Genomic DNA, 16,103 nt, shown 5'->3' with positions numbered 1-16,103 from the left:
ATGGAGTTAGTTGACTGCATTGTATTAGATTATATTATGTCAGAGGCCTTTCCTGCCAACCTGGCCAAGTTGACACAAAGTATCACAAGTATCTACAGAGAAATCAGCGTACCTCTCATCAGTATCTCCCTGGATATTGGGAGCACTGAGATCTGAACATTCACCACTCTTTTAAGTTTGAATTTTTCATATCTATTTTTGTTTGTGTTATGCATTTTGCTTTAAGATTATAATATTTACAGTTTGCAACAAAGATAAATCCATGCTTTGTTGTTCTTGCCTGGCAGTTCCCTTTTTATGGTTTTCAGTGTGGTTTCCTGGGAGGGAAAAAAAGACATCGATGTCTTCTTTTGTTAGTTTGTTAACTTCAAAATGGAAAGTTGTTTGTTTGTTTTTAATATTCCACCATAAAATACTCTGAGATTTTTTAAACTCAGGAAGTAAGAAATAGAGTCCTTGGCCATAAAGTAGTTTAGAGTATGAAAAGGAGAAATGGAAAAATGGAAAACATCCATTCAATGAAGTCATCACTCCATATAGCTTCCCCTTCAACGGAAGCAGTGAAACATTCTCTACTTATGCTACATCAGAGGTCTGAGCAGAGCACATCTGCATCTTCAAGAAAGAAAGGCGACACCATACACCAGTCAATTCAATAGCCATTTAGTTGAGACATTGAAGAAAGCAAATCTTTCTTAGAACTCCCATGAGTTTTGTTGTATTTTATTAAATGTAGAAAACAGAATTACATTAAAGTATCCTCATCTCTCTCTGCTTGTTAAACAGTTTTCCTTTCTTTCTATACTCAAGCCTGAAGTAGGTACCCACGTGGCAGGGACATCTCTGTATTTACACTGTGGAGTCTCTTTTATCTTTAATAAGGATCTTGTTCCTCTCTTTCATTTGTCACTTTATTTTCATTGTTTGGTTTTCATCTATATGGAAAAATAAATGCTAACATTCTAAAAGTTGTATGTTTACCCTACACTTCCTATTTTTCCCATACGATTTGAAAAGGACACAAAAATAATAGCATAGACATTTGGAGCTCTTAATTTGAAAATTAGAATAGCTGATTTACTACCTATAATTCTTAAGCAAGTTGCTTTAACTCTCAAATTTTCAATTATTTTCTCTATAAAATGAAGACTAAAATGGAATGTACCCATTGCCTTTTTATAAAAGTTAAATGAAACAGATTAGGCAAACAATTGAGTAACATTTCCAGCAAGTATATCATGTAAAAACATAATACCATAAGGGATATTACAGTTCTACATTCAACACTTATAGGTCAGTAGCAACCTTTTATTTTTTTTCTTGCTATTTATTCACTTTTATAGCTTTTGAAAGTTTTCACCATCCATTCTTAATCATCTTTCGCTCACTCTCAATAGAACTTACCACAATATTCGTGGAATATGCAAATCTAAATTGAAATAATAAATGAAATAACCACTCCTGAGGATGAGAGTTAAGCTTCAAATATGATTATTAAAATTGTTAAGGCAATACTAAAAATTCTTGTCAAGAGACCAAGAGGAAAAATATAAAGTTTCAACAAAAAAGTAAATTTAGAGTTCACATTTTTTAAGGTGTAAACTAAAACATTTTTGGAAGTAAGATTTAAAACAGGAAAAATAATGACTAAACCCAAGAAACAGTCCAAACATCACCATCAGGAAAAAAATAGGGAATTAAATTACATGACATTAAGAAGCAGTGATTTTTAAATGTGGCCAATTCCACAGAATGTCTTTGTCACATAATGAGAGAGATTTTCTAGTTGAAAGAAGAATATTAAGCATTCTCTTTGCATCCCCACTATACCACCTACCCTACCACTTTATATGAGATCTTTAAATCCAACTTGTACATGCATTACAAGCTCTCAATGACTGGAGGATGGTGCTCCAGGTGGGGGATTGGGCATGCATCTTTCTTTTTCCTCTTCCTCCTGTTTGTGATATGGTTGCTCATTAGCCCGGGTTTGAAAGGATAGAGAGAAGACAGGATCTCAGCCAGTCAATTTTGCTGCTTGTTAGTAGTGCTTGTCAAATGCATGCTGGGTAGAAAGGTTGAAACAAACAAACAAACAAAAAACCTTCTGAGCTCTGTGGATTTCATTTTCACAAGCCATCCCTGCTCCCATTAGAATGGATAATTGAGAGTTGGCTACATTCATTCCTATGTAATCAGATAGTCCAGGGGGAAATGAGTATTTGATTCCTTTATGCCTCTATTTAGAAGCTTAAAAAGCGTATCCTCAGAAGCATTGCATTGCTCAATTCTGAGCAAACTGGAAGTGGAAATGAGAAGCCCTAATGAAGATATTTGTTAGTTCATTATAGGGAAAAACAGTTATCAGAGAATTGAAAGCGGCAATTTTCATGGTATCAGGGAAGACCCCAGGAGAAAGCAGAATTCATTTGGAGCCTAGCGAAAGAAACATTAAAAAAATAAATTAAGCATGAGATTCATTGACAGTCTATTCAATAACATTTAATATGTTAGGGATCCAAATTTCCTCACCTCACAGGAATCATATGAAGACGTACAATACCATATGTCAGAGAATGTGGTAAATTAAAGTGCTGTAGACTTGTGAAATCAGGCTCTGATTGTCTCTGAGAAATTATCTTAATTACTTTAATGCATGGTTGTTAGCTGGTATTTGGAATTTGGGAACCTATGCTTTCTACTCAGAGCCAATGACCGGCAGCAATGTGACCTTGAATGCATCGTGTTATTTCCTTAGGTGCAGGCCCTTCATCTGAAGGCACATGTGGGATTCTTCAAAAGCATGGGATCTCTGGGAGTTTCGGCTTTTTTTAGCATTCTTGACCGAGAAGGCAAATCTTTTCTTTCATACAGTCACATATCAATCAAAATAGAGTGGTTCTGATAGACCTTCCCGTGAAGCCCATGCTTACATAAATTATAGTGATCACAAGAATGTGACATGCTGATTGGACAACGTGGAACCAGAACATAGAACTGAGAGAACAAACCACCATGATGAAGTCAGAAACCACCATGATGAAGTCAGTAAATAAAGGAAGAGGGTAGTAAAGGCAAAATTAATAAATGTCTACCAACTTACTGCACTCTGTAATACCACATCCAACCGGTATAATCTCTTAATATATAAATAGCAAGAAGTGACATAGAACAATACATTTGCACAAACACACATATGTAAACTCTTCTAAAGATACTCAAGTCACCTAAAATAGAATGATAGCAATGGCATTATGAACTGGGGCTGAGGGCATGAAAGCATTAGTGAGGAGCTTAGAACACTTTTGATTCCTTGCTCTCATCTGAAGGGAGAGTTTACCTTTTAGAATCACATGGGTCTCATTTCACCTCTCAACAACCTAGCTCACCGTTACCCAGTGTAATTTACTTAAATTAACCTAAACTCTACAATTAATCAGGGAATTTTGGTAGGGAGGAATTCACCCTAATCACTTCATAAAACTAATCTGGTGTCAGCGTTCAGCCAAATTCACATTTGTCCACAGATATTCTTACAGACTTATATTTGATCCTTATTCTCAGACTAGAGAAGAGAGAAGTGAGTATAATGTCTTAAATGGAATGACATGAAATCTGGAATATATTTGTATCCAAAATCTAGAGATAGGGTATTTGTCATTTAAACACGTTATCTTATTTGTTATCTGCAAATGGTGAAACAGTCTGTCTGATATATGGTTATTATAAGAATCCAAAGCAGTTCTTTGAAAGCTAACAATAATAACCAAATTGCATGAATTTGAGAAAGAGCTCTCATGACACAAATGTTCATGACATTCAGCCGTTCACGAAAAGGTCAGTGGCTGGAAACCACCAGCAGAGCCTCGGGAGAAAAATGGGGAAATCTTCTAAAACTAATATACAAATAGCCTAGATATAACATTTATAGCACTAATTTGACCCAGTCACAAAGGTATAGCTATATAACTTCATTTGATTCAATGCTTCATAACATGATGATCTTTCATTGGACTATGAGCAGAGAATTTCTTATATCCCCAAACCTCAGGGCTGACTCCATTGGAAGGGATCAGGATGTACGGATTAATGAATCAGAATGATGGAACTTTCTGATGTTCGGTTTCTACTTTAAATGAACTAATACTCAATATGAGATTTGACTTCCCAGAGTTCTCAGAAAAGCTCCTTTGAGGGCTAATAAAGCTTATAAGGAGATAATGAAACCACCACAACCACTGTTTGACCTAGAAGTCCCTGTCTCACTTCACTGTATGATGGCGCTATTAACTGATAGTGTATTAATATAGGGGTTGTACACATGCTAACTAATGTATGTGTATTTATATGACCTAGCTTCCCCTTGAGTTCACCTGTGTAGGATAAAGGATTTTTTTAAAAGCTTTTGAAACTTGCTGATTTGTGATATCAGAAATCTGATCAAGTAACTCCTTTGAGCATTTTAATCTCAGTAAATGCTTACTAATTTAACAACATTCTTTCTCTTTTTTTCCCCAAGATTATATCATGGTGGATTTATGTGGGTAAGGAAACATGACATTAGCACCCTTCTTAACACCGCCTTCTCTCCCTGGGAAAATATTATTAAAATCACTGTATCTCCATTTTTTATGATGCAGATGCAGGTGGCCAAGTCCATAGACATTTTTGGCTTGTTAGAAGCTACATGTCTGCAGTTCCCAGTCTAGGCCCAAGGCAGCCAATCTATGAAAAAGGCTGGAATGGGTGTGCAGAAGAATCACAGAAAGCCATAACGTTTTTCTCACAAAAAAGAGAATCATGTTAAAAATTTTCAGTAAAATCAGATCATCTGGACAAGGCACAAATACAGGGGTGGAATACTTAAAAGACTAAATATAAATCTTCTAAGAATTGAGTCATCAAAGAGAAACTTAAATTGCATGTAATATCACATAATCTGCTGTTGTTTTTGTTGCAGTTAGATACTGTCCGGTCAGTTCCAATTTAAAGTGATATTGTATACTGTAGGCAGACAGAGTGCCTGGCCCTGTGCTGTTCTCGCTCCTGTGAGTCAGCCTATTATTGCAGCCACTGCAGCAATCTCGCTCATGGAGAAAACTCTGCTTTATCACTGATGCTCTTCACCAAGAGTGATATCCTCCAGGAGACGGCCCCTCCTGACAGCATGTCTAAACTTTGTGGGCTGAAGTTCCACCTTCCTCCTTTCTAAAAAGCATTCGGGCTGTACTTCTTCCAATACAGATTTCTTTGTTCTTCTGGAATTTAATGGTATACTTAATATTCTTCAACAACACCATAATTCAATACGTATAATTCTTCTTCAATTTTCTAATTCATTGTCTGATTTTCTCATGAATATGAAGCAATTAAAAATACCATGGATTGTGCCCCAACAGACTGGACTGGAAAACACTCCTAAAGGCCAACAAACAATCCTTGAACTAAAAAAAATATATACCATGGATCTGCTCAGGCAAGTGTTCATCTTTAAATGACATTATCACTTCTGAACACTTTCAAGATGTCTTTTGCAGTGGAGTTGCCCAATACAATATACCACATGATTCCCTGACTTCTGCTTCCATGGATGTTGATCATGTATCCAAGTAAAATGAAAGCTTTGGTAATTTCAATTTTTTCTTTGTTATTGTGAGGTTGCTGATTAGACTACATGTGGGAACTTTGTGCTCTTGGTTTTGGAGTATAATCCACATCCATATTAAGGGCTACTTCAAGAAGTATTTAAAGTCTTCTCTGCTTTCGGCAAGCAAGGTTGTGTCGTCTGCATGTCACAGGTTGTTAATGAGTGTTGATCTGATCCTGATGCCATGTGATTCTTCATATAGTCCTGCTCCTCTGATGATTTACTCAGCATACATATTGAATAAGTTTGAAATAATACAAGCCTAGTATATGCCTTTCCTGATTTTTACCAAGCATTATGTCCTTGTTCTACTGGAACAGCTATCTTTTGGCAATTTCCACATGAGCACAATTAAATCCACTGCCAAAGAATAGACCTCAATCAAAAGGACCATTTGTAGGACAGGGCAGGACTGCTCCCTAGGGTTTCCTAGGCAGGAAAGCCTTATGGAAACAGAAAGCCTCATCTTTTCCCTCTAGCAAGGCCAGTGAGTTTGAACTGCTATCCTGTGCTACCACGACTCCTATTAGGAGTTGTGGAATTCTATTATTTGCTTTGTTATTCATAATTTTTATGATGCGCATAGTAGAATGTCTTTGAGTAATCAATAAAACTCAGGTGGACATTTTCCTATATTCTGTGTTTTCAGTGAAGATCCATCTGACATTAGTAGTAATATCTTTTATCCGAAGTTCTCTTCTGAATCCGACTTGAACTTCTGGGAATTCTCTGTTGATTTTCTATTATAGTCAATTTTCACAACAAGCCTATATAGAGGTTCATAGGTTTTAAATCCTTATAGAAACATTTGGCCTCTTTTTTCTGAAACTGGTGAGTTTGAAATGCTGACTCCTCAGTTGGTGAGTTTCAACTGCTAACTTTCCCATAAGCTATCAATAATTACCTAACAGTAACATCAGGGATCCCTGATATTAATGAAAATTTTAGATATTTTTCATATTCTGTTGGGTCATTTTTCTTTGGAATGCACACAAATATGGATTTCTTCCAGTCAGTAGCTTTGCTAGTTAAGCTTTGTCAATTTGCCTGGGCCAGAATTCTCAGGGTTTGTCAATTAAAACCTAACACAATGTAATCAACTCCATAAGATTTGCTATGAGCAGCCACTCAGTTGTAAGAAGATTAGGGTGGGATACAAAACTCTTATTCAAGTCACTGCCAGAATGCAATTGAAAGGAAATTTCCTCGAGGATGTAATTTATAATTATATCCTATAGATATCATATTTATAATTACTTCCTATATAATTAGATGCCGACGGAAAGCTTGCTTGCTTGCTTTTGCTGAGTCTGGTAGGCTATATCTGGCTAATTGACATCTGGTTCTTTGAACTTGAGCCAAAGATCTGCAATATTTTCAGGTAGTCCTTGGATCCTGCCATCTGATCTGCTAACTTTATATTGATTCCCTTCTCCAGCCACAAGTCTGACCTGTTAATCTTAAAATCATCTGCCTCAGAGGTTCATCAGTCCCTGAAGCTACTTGAGACAGGATAAGGTTCAGGCTTAGCATCTGTCCCATGAACTTAGAACCTGTCTAAACTTAGAGTAGCCAACTTCTAACATTGTGTGAGCCATTTTCTTGATATAAATTTGTGTGGGTATGTGTATGTTATTTGCTTTGCTTCTCTAGGGAACCCAGCCTATGGCAGCAGTAGCTGTATACCAATATTTGGAATACTAGATAAGTGAGTACCTCTAGTATTCCAACAGCTTGTTGAAACATTTCAATTGATATTCTATCAACTCCTGGAGCCTCCAGTGCAGCTTGTATTTCTTCCTTCAGCGCCATTGATTCTTGATCATATGCTACCACCTTAAATGGTCACACAAGTTGGTATGTGTGTGCATGTGTTGTGAGCACACCAATATATTTATTTGTTTATGTGTTTCATGACCTAGTGGGATTATAGCTTATGTGAACTACAATAAACATCAGATTTTGGAAAAATGGTTTAAATAAGAGAAAGATTTCCCTACTACCCACTAAGTATGAAGCTCTTTTCCAGGGCTGGGCTTTTACACATATCATCTAAAATTTTCTCCAGATGATGCAGCTATGCTTTGAAACTCGGTGCTTCTGATAGAAATCACGCATTGGACTTCAACTTACCCTAATTTGGGTGCTGTATGCCGTCTACTAGTTAAGAGTCTGTACAATCTTTGACAGCAGTTCTACATGATTTTCAAAGCTAGAGTAAGAATTGAGTGCAAGTACTCCCTATTTCCTTCTGTATTATTTTTATGTCTACTTCTTATATAACAATGACTTAAGAAACAAAAATGTTAGAGTAGATAGGAAGCTCAGAGACCACATCATCTAATTTCCTCATTTTAAAACTGGAAAAATGAATACTCAGAGACAAAGCAAGTTCCTTAACATCACACAGCAACTCAGCATTACAGTTGACATTGAAATTAGGTCCAACTTCCTGTGTCCTGTCTATTGCCCCATTCTGCAATGATTAAGTTGGTCAAATTTTAGAATATATAAGAATACTTAAAAGCCTGATGAAAGATCTCTGGATGCTCTCCCATGAAGGAATGGTAGGCATAACCCATACAAAACCTCCATCCATCCAATTCTCTGGATAGCATAGGGCATGTTACTCTGCTCCAGCTGGGTCAGAGCAATGAAGTAGAATAAACACGGTGAGCCTCAATAAGGCAAACTGTCCATTGATCAGAACTCACTCATTAATTCAACAACTTTTGGAGTGCCTTTTATTTACATGGCACTTCTAATTTCTGGGAATTCAATGAAGAGTGAAAAAAATTAACCCCAATGCTTTGTTTTTTGCTAAATTCCTTTGAGTCAATTTCATCTCCTGGCAACTTGTGTCAGAGTAGAATAGACTGCTAAGTCTTTCCGCCTTAGAGAGCTTAGATGCGTTTGTGGGGCATGGGTGTGCAACTGCTAGAATCAGCAGAGTAAAAGTTAAAACTGGCTGCGTGAAAGCTGCGGTTTGAGGTAGGTCTAGGTTTCCGTTTCGGTTTCAAGTTCCTGGTCACTGATGCAACACATCACTTGGTCCACCTAACCAATGGGACACATCGCCTGATATCACCTGATCCGACCTAACCAATGGGACACATCGCCTGAGCCAATAGGGTTCGAGTGACAGCCCACCAGTGACTGACCAATCAGAAAAGCATGTGCTAACCTACTCACCAATCACCGCTGGACAATGCTGGGGCCAGAAGTTTTCTCCAATAAATTTAAAGAACAGCAACCCTGGACTGCCCCTTGTCCCGCACCTTGTCCCTGGCCCTATAAAAACCCGGAGAACAAAGTGTTCGGGGTTGATTCCCTTTTGGACGCTGTGTCCCGCTGTGCCTGGCAGCGGAGGGAGGAAGCCTTAGCTCAAGCTAGGAAATAAACTCCTTTTGCCGCTTTTGCATCTCAACTGGTCATATTCTTCCTTGCGTCCAAGGTAAGCTCGCCTTCCTTTCCCAAATCTAGCAGGTTCAAGTCACCAGTGTTTCAACAGTCAGCCAAAGTCTTAACCATTACTGCTGCTAGTACTCAATACCATCCTTAACATCAATGCCTACCTTATTTAAAAATAACAACAAATAAGAACAGCGTAATTTACTGAATTCACTTATTTGGTTATCTTAGGCCAAACGCTATACTGTCTGTGAAAATGAAGAACTCTAGGGTAAGGGAGCCATGGTAAAAGGAGACAAATCCAACTTCCGTGGTTTTTGTTGTTGCTGCTGATGATATTGTTTTGTTTTTCTATATAAAAATAGTCTTGTTTCCCTTTGAATGTATAATTTTGCCCTTCACACATCACTGTTAGAAGCAGGATTAGGCAGAATACTATCACCCAGGTTCCTAGTTTAGAGTTACCCCTGCCCCCTCAAAACGAATTTGTGGGTCAATTTATACCACATTTTGTTTTCAAAGCAAAGTACATAACAGTGAGGATGAAGAGCATTGCTTGCTATTAGATAAAAATAACAAGCAAGTAGCTAGAAGAAGCACTGCCTAGAAAATTTCATCTTTCTCTTGATGTTTATCTGCCTGTACGAATTTTTTAAAAACCGTTGAATACGTCCTGATAAGAAATGCATCGTTTTTAACTTCTGACTTCTTTAAACTTTATTTGAAAGAACTAACTGAAAAGATCAAGTTCTTTTATGCCACATGTTTTTCTGTTCATCTTTACTATGTCTTCATTACAACATCCCAGGGTGTTAAGAGTAAAATTATAGTGGAAAAAAAAAGAAAGATGCATATTTATCTTCAGTTGCTTAAAATTTATGTCAACATATTGGAACTATTTTTGTTTCCATAATTGATTAGCTTATTCCTTAATCTTGAATTCAATAAACGTTTGCAATTAAGTGGTCATCATCTCAAACACACAGCAGACTGCGATCATAGGAGTGATTGTGGGGATGGTGAGAGATCATGTTTGATTCATCACACAGAGGGCCATAACAAGTCACAATGGAGTCCATAACACATCACCAGAAAGGGTTAGTAAAAAATTAAAACTAAATATGTAAGGGCATAAGCATGTCAAAATTTACAAAGATCTTTAATAAACCAAACTTAAATCCAAACTCACTGCAAATTCTAACAGTGATCCTATCAAACTGGATAAAACTGTCCCTGTGGGGTTTGAGACTGTTACTCTTTACAGGAGTAAAAAGCCTCATCATTCTCCATGAGAATGGTGAGTTAGAAATGCTGACCTTGAGGTTAGTAGCCCAATGCATAACTATTACAGGCACTGGAGCTCCTTAAACAGCTCACTACTGTTTAATATTTATACATTTTTCCCTAAGACATTTTGGGAATGTTTTATGTATACATGTCAAATTAAATTATTTTAGCGCCTAATATTCTTTTTTTAAATGATAACGAAATATTATAACAAATTATATGCTTTGTAAAAAAGAATTGCAGGCCAAAAAAGGTGGCTGTAACAATGAGCTCTAGCATAAGAACAGTTGTAAGGATGGTGTGGGACTGAGCGGTGTTTTGTTCTGTACATCGGATCACTGTGAATCGGAACTGACTCAATAGCGCCAAACTACAACAATAATAAAATACACAACTAGAAAAGAAAGAAAGAGAGATGATGGTTAAGGAGTACCAAAAAATGCACAGAATTGTTTTTATGCTTGTCCAAAACTCAAAATTCTAAACTCACTGCTATCGAGTTGATTCTGACTCATAACCAACCTATAGGGCAGGGTAGAACTTCCCCTGTGCATTTCTGAGACTATAATTCTTTGTGGGAGTAGAAAGCCTAGTTTTTCTCACTTGTAGAGGCTAGTGGTTTTGAACTACTGGCCTGGGTGTTAGCAGTCCAAACATAACCACTATGTCACTAGGGCTTGTTGTTATGTAATAACATTACCCTTGCAGAAAACAAAGGAAATAGCATTCTAAGTCATATCAGGAATGTTAGACCTGCAAATTATGATTCTTTTATTATCACTTGTTTACTAAAAATCTTTTGAGGTTTCACTCTCCCAGGGTTTCAATACAGTATTTCAAAATTTTCAGTTCAATGCATATATAAATAGGAGAAAATACAAGGGGGAAAGTCATGCTCATGCAAGATAAATTCTGCATAAACCAAAGGTCTAAAGGTGGTGACTTTTTAAAGATAAACAACCTACAGAAAAGCATTTTCTACAAGACTGTGCCAATTTCTATTTTGTAGTTTAGAGGAATTCACAGATGTTTTACCCGAAATTCTCAGTATTCCAAGAGAAGTAAGTAAGATTCAAATATACATTTCACCAATGGAACTTTGAGATTGTAGAGATGTTTTTCAGCAGCATCCTTAATTTACAAAACAAGATGGATAGCTAGGTTAAATATTATTAACAATCTGCATTTTACTTGATATTAAGAAAATAAAATTATATAAATGGAAATATTATCCCTAATTGCAATATCATAACATTTTAACTATATAAACTGGGAGCACGTTTAGCATTGAAATTCAACTATGCTCATTTCTTAGTGGATTCTAAAAAATATTCCAGAATTATAATGGGAAACATTTATGAAAACAATAATGAGCAACTTGATGCTCTTTAGAATCTAGAGTCTAAATTATAATTAACTTGTCCTCCCAGAATCAGGCCATAAGATAAGAAATATCTACAACCATTCTTTAAAATTATGTACTAATATCATCATGATGTCTTTAAAAATTCCCAAACTCATTTCCATAAAGTCCATTCCAAATTAGACTCACCCTATGGGACAGAGCAGAACTGCCTCTGTGTGTTTCCAAGACTCTTTTTCCTACAAAGCAGCTGGTGGTTTTGAACTGCTGACATTTTGTTTAGCAGTCCCACATGTAACCACTATGCTGCCAGGGTTACCTTCTCTTTAATAATGACAACAGTTTCTCTTCTGGAACCTCTTCCTTTTTAGGTTTTAGAAGTTCTGGGGTCTGATTTCATCTATATTTCCCAACCAGTCTTGCCAAGATGACCAGGTGGAAATTCAAGGGTAAATCCATTGTTGGCCTTATCAAGAATATTCATATTTTCTTATAAACATTCCACTTTGTCTTTAGTATCCCCGTCAATATTTAGCTGAGTTGTAATTGGATGAATAATTTTTCAATCTATAGTACTTTGTGTGTGAATATTTTCACCAAGTGTATTTTTTCTATTTAATATGGTGGTTACTGAGTAGATAAGCAAAAGAAATATTGATAAAATGCTCTTGTAGTACATCAGCTTGAACTTGTCAGCTCAATCAATAATTTATGCCCGAGGGCCAAATAAAAGAAGAAATTCCAAGTTTTTATAGACTATCAAACTTCAAACTGTCAACTATTCCTGAGATAAATCTATTTTAATTTCAGTTTCTTCTTAGTCACTTAGCCTCCAAACATCTGTACTTCCAGGCACGCTGTAAGAGGGCACATGGATGAAATGCAGTACATATGATTAAAATGATGAAACACAGTACAATGATCAAAATGGTGAAGCACAGTGAAAATGATCAGAAAGTTACGGATTGCAGGATAGTAAGGTGCTAACTATATTTTTCCTTAGGAAATGATTGCTTACTTACCTATTTCCATATTTCTATTTTATATACTAAATTATGAGTTAAATAATTATACATGCCTTGTCCTTGAAAACAGATGTTCATATTACTTGGTAAATTAGAGAGGAGTACAACATAGAAATCCCAATTTGGTTCTAAGATGCAAATTATTTCTGGTTCTCTGTCAAAAACTTTACTGATCTCTTCTTTTCAATTACATTGTAAATATCCTTAATGTCAGAAGAGTCTAGCCTTAAGCTAGAATACATCCATGTAATTATAACTTCAGTAACAATACGTTTCATTAGTGTATGAAACAGATGCCAAAGCACTCACATCAAAGCATGTACATATCTGAATGAAACTTATGTGTATAAAAATGCTTAAAGGCTTTTTTCAGTGCTCCTTGAATCAAAATCTGCATGTAATTTGTAAACCAGTATGTGTGTTGTCCAGCAATATGTCTCCATAATCTCAGGGGAACCATGCTTAAAATGGCCATGTGAAGATGGAAGGAGATGCTGAAGTCAGATGCCAGAAGTCAGATTTCACCTAAGCCTACCAGATTCTGGGCACACAAGAAAAAGTCTTTCCCTATAGCTGTCTGAGACACCATGGTCCTACCAGCCTGCTGAAGTGAGACTTCTAGCATCCAGAACTGTGACACATCAAGTGTTTATTGTTTTAAGTCACCTCATTTAAAATACTTCCTTATAGCAGAGCTAGGAAACTAAATCAGTATTTCTCACCACAAGTGTACAAAACAATACCAAGGCTCATGTAAGTGTTTAATAAATACTTAAAATAGAATTAGTGATGCTATTGAAAGGTGTTCGTGAATTATATATTTCAGGTAGCATTAACAGAGAGGTTAAATTCTTCCATTTATGTAAGTCTCTCGGTTTATTATGACACAGTTTTATAGCTCCCAAGCAGCCATTGAAGATGCCCTTATTAGTCTCTCCCTGTGAAAAGCACAGAAGAGTAAAGAAAAGATGCACTGAAACATCCAAGGGATGGGTGCACCAACCAAACCCTAGCCTCCATGATCCTAAGACAACAATTAGATGGTGCCCAGCTGTCTAGACCTACTCCTCTGCAAGAGACCACATTACAAGGTCCTACATAGAGTCATAGAAAAAAATATGGAACAAAAAATCACATGACAATGTCAGACTGGGGTCAGATAGAAACTAGAGGAACAATGGGGATTATAACCCTTAGCCACTATACAGGCCTAGAACTAAAATGACCCTCCTAGTTTAATATTCAACCTGAAAAAGTAGAAAAAGAGCACTTGGATGAAGTGCACTCCTTAGATAATCAACCATTTGAGATAAAAAAGGCAGTGTTTACCCAAATAATTAGTTCAGAAGGGTCCAGAAACAAGTGAATAGAAATGGAAGCACATAGAAGAAGTGAAATAAATCATATTACTTTGTGGGGATTGTAATCAGTGACATACAACAAACGAATGTGCGAATTGTTGAATGGAAACTGATTTTCTTTGCAGACTTCATCAGTTAGCAAAAAAAGTTTGAAAAAAGGAGTGAGTTGTCATTCCACTGATAAAGTTAGTAATCATCCTTCTGCTAGGAAAGTTCATTTGTTGGAGTTAATTCTAGTCTAGAAAATGAACCAACACATGTTAGCACAGATAAAGATAGCAGAGATGTTGGCAGGTGAAAAAATAATGCTTTCATAAAAGGGAAAGATGTGTGTGGTAGTTACATAATTCCATATCAACTTGATATAAAAAACTATGGGTGTAGTATTTAATCTGTAGGCCAGGTACCTGATAAAGCCCCTTTGGGGCGTGGTCTTCTCATAATGAGGGCCCAAGGAATCTCCCCCTCTCTCCCTTTACTTTCTTGCTTGCTGGCAACTCGAGTTTCTGGAGCCCTGCGATGCTTCTACTGCCATTGGATCCATATGACTATGAACCCACCAGCCTGTGATCTTCCTGCATTCTGAATCAGTGCATGTGGCTGTGTGAGTCTGAAGTGAGACTTAGGGATGAGTATCATTCTTATGGACTTGAGTTGGTCTGGGCTGAGATTTTTTTTTTTATGAACAATTACTCTTTGATACAAAGCGCTTCCTTACACATATATGAATGTTACTGTGTTTGTTTCTCTTGTCAACCTGGCCTAACAGTGTGCATCAGGTTGTATCATTTTACCAGACTTATTCAATATCTATGCTGTAAAAATGATCTAAAATTTGGACAAATGAGGAAGAACACAGCATCTGGATTAGAGGAAGGCTTAATAACAACCTTCAAATGTAGATGACACACTCTTACTTGCTGAAACTAAAATCAGAGACTATAGCCTTTAGTATGGATTACAACTCAATGAAAATAAAACAGAAATCCTTACGGCAACATTTAGATAACATCACTATAAATGAAATCAAGAATTTCATTTTGCTTGGACAAGAAATCAAAAGACATAGAGCATAGGGCTAATCTACTTCACAAGGGTGCCTTGAATATTCAAGATAAGGATGTCATTGAATAAGCAAGGATAAGGAAGAACTGATGGTTTGGATTATGGTGCTGGTAAAGAATATAGGAAAATATTGTGAATTGTCAAAAGAATAAACATGAAAAAATAATGATAATTTATAAATCATCAAGGGTCATGAGGGAGGGGTTCAGGGAGAGTGGGGGAAATGAACTGATACCAAAAACTTGGGTAGAAAGCAAATGTTTTGAGAATTATAAGGGCAATAAATGTACAAATGTGCTTAACACAATGGACTTATCACATATGGACTGTGATAAGAGTTGTACGAGCCCCAATAAAATAATTTGAAAAAAAAATCTGTCTTGGAAAAAATGAACCTAGAATTCTCTATAGACACAACAGAGGGGTTTAGGAAGACAGAGAATGTTTGGAAATTCATTGTGGTCACAATTGTACAAATCTGCTTGAGGTGATTGAACTGTGGAATGATATTATATATGTATTTACTCCCAATTTTTTAAGTTCATGGGAAATGGGCGGGGGCTGGTGAACGGACAGCCATGGGACGTTTTCATCTCACACACTTTGGACGTGATATCAGTCCTTGGGGAAGGAAATCATGTTTGGGAAAGCAGAGGGTCAGCAAAAAGAAGGAGACCCAAAAGCCAGATGGATGGACACAGAAGCTGTAACAATGGGCCCCAACACAGCGATAGTTGCAAGGATGTCACAGTATTAGGCAGTGTTTTGTTCTGTGGCACATAAGATGGCTCCAAGTCTGAACCACCTAACAACCGCAGCAGCCACAGCAGCAGGGATTTCCAACATGGCTAGCTGGGCCCAAAATGGTGTCATGTGATTGACTTCACTTGAGCGGCAGGCTGGCCGCTGAGACTCCATTTTATTGATTACTGAATGACCTGCCT

The 16,103-nt window shown here is 36.8% G+C and overlaps 1 pseudogene; it reads left to right on the top strand.

The window, feature by feature from the left end:
- LOC142455425 (large ribosomal subunit protein eL20 pseudogene) overlaps positions 1-16,103 on the top strand; it is a 106,079-nt pseudogene continuing 89,976 nt past the window's right edge.

Source organism: Tenrec ecaudatus, chromosome 8 (assembly GCF_050624435.1).
Source record: "Tenrec ecaudatus isolate mTenEca1 chromosome 8, mTenEca1.hap1, whole genome shotgun sequence".
NCBI lineage: Eukaryota > Metazoa > Chordata > Mammalia > Afrosoricida > Tenrecidae > Tenrec > Tenrec ecaudatus.
This window is presented reverse-complemented; position numbering and strand designations above follow the sequence as displayed.